The sequence below is a fragment of the Myotis brandtii genome, unplaced genomic scaffold, assembly GCF_000412655.1.
Source record: "Myotis brandtii unplaced genomic scaffold, ASM41265v1 scaffold190, whole genome shotgun sequence".
Lineage (NCBI taxonomy): Eukaryota > Metazoa > Chordata > Mammalia > Chiroptera > Vespertilionidae > Myotis > Myotis brandtii.
The window spans coordinates 827,846-828,860 of record NW_005357076.1 but is presented as its reverse complement, the minus strand read 5'-3'; positions in this window follow the sequence as shown (position 1 = coordinate 828,860).

Sequence of the window (1,015 nt, the reverse complement as noted above, 5' to 3'; positions counted from 1 at the left end):
CTCCGTCCCTCAGCCTTTTGCTATTGAGTTGTGTGAGTTCTTTGTACATTTTAGGGGTTAACCCCTTACCCGCGATATTGTTTGCAAATATTTTCTCCAGTTCAGTAGGTTGCCTTTTCATTTTGATGGCTTTTCACCTTAAGCTGGCACCTCTCCTGACTCCTGATGGCAGGTGAGCCATTGGCTATTCAGGTGCCATTTACTTTTTTATTTTATTTGAATGTTCTACCATTAGGTTTTTAAAAAAATTTCATTGGTTAATAGTATAATGATTTGATATATGTATATATTGTGACATGATTACCACAATAAGTCTAGTTAACATTTATTATCTCATAGTTACACATTTGTTCTTGTGATAAGAACTTTTAAGATCTATTCTCTTAGTAACTTTCAAATGTACAATACAATATTTTTTAAATATATTTTATTGATTTTTTACAGAGAGGAAGGGAGAGGGATAGAGAGTTAGAAACATCGATGAGAGAAACATCGATCAGCTGCCTCCTGCACACTCCCCACTGGTTATGTGCCCGCAACCAAGGTACATGCCCTTGGCCGGAATCGAACCTGGGACCCTTGAGTCCGCAGGCCGACGCTCTATCCACTGAGCCAAACCGGTTAGGGCTGTACAATACAATATTGCTGATTTATTCTCTTAGTCACTTCTAAGTGCACAATGCAACATTGCTAACTGTACTCACCATTCTGTACATTATATCCCCAGAAGTTATAATGTGAAGTTGTCCCTTCTGACCACTTTCACCCATTTCACCCACCTCCACCCTTCCCATGTCCCCCACCCCTGCCTCTGGCAACCACCAATCTGTTCTCTGTTTCTATGAGTTGTTTTTTTTAGTGTGTGTGTGTGTTTAGATTATGCAATATTTGTTAGCGAGATCAGGCAATATTTGTTTTTCTCTCTCTAACTTATTTTACTTAGCATAATGCCTTCAAGGTCCATCCATGTCACAAGTGGCAGGATTTTCTTTTTTTATGGCTGAATAATATTTCT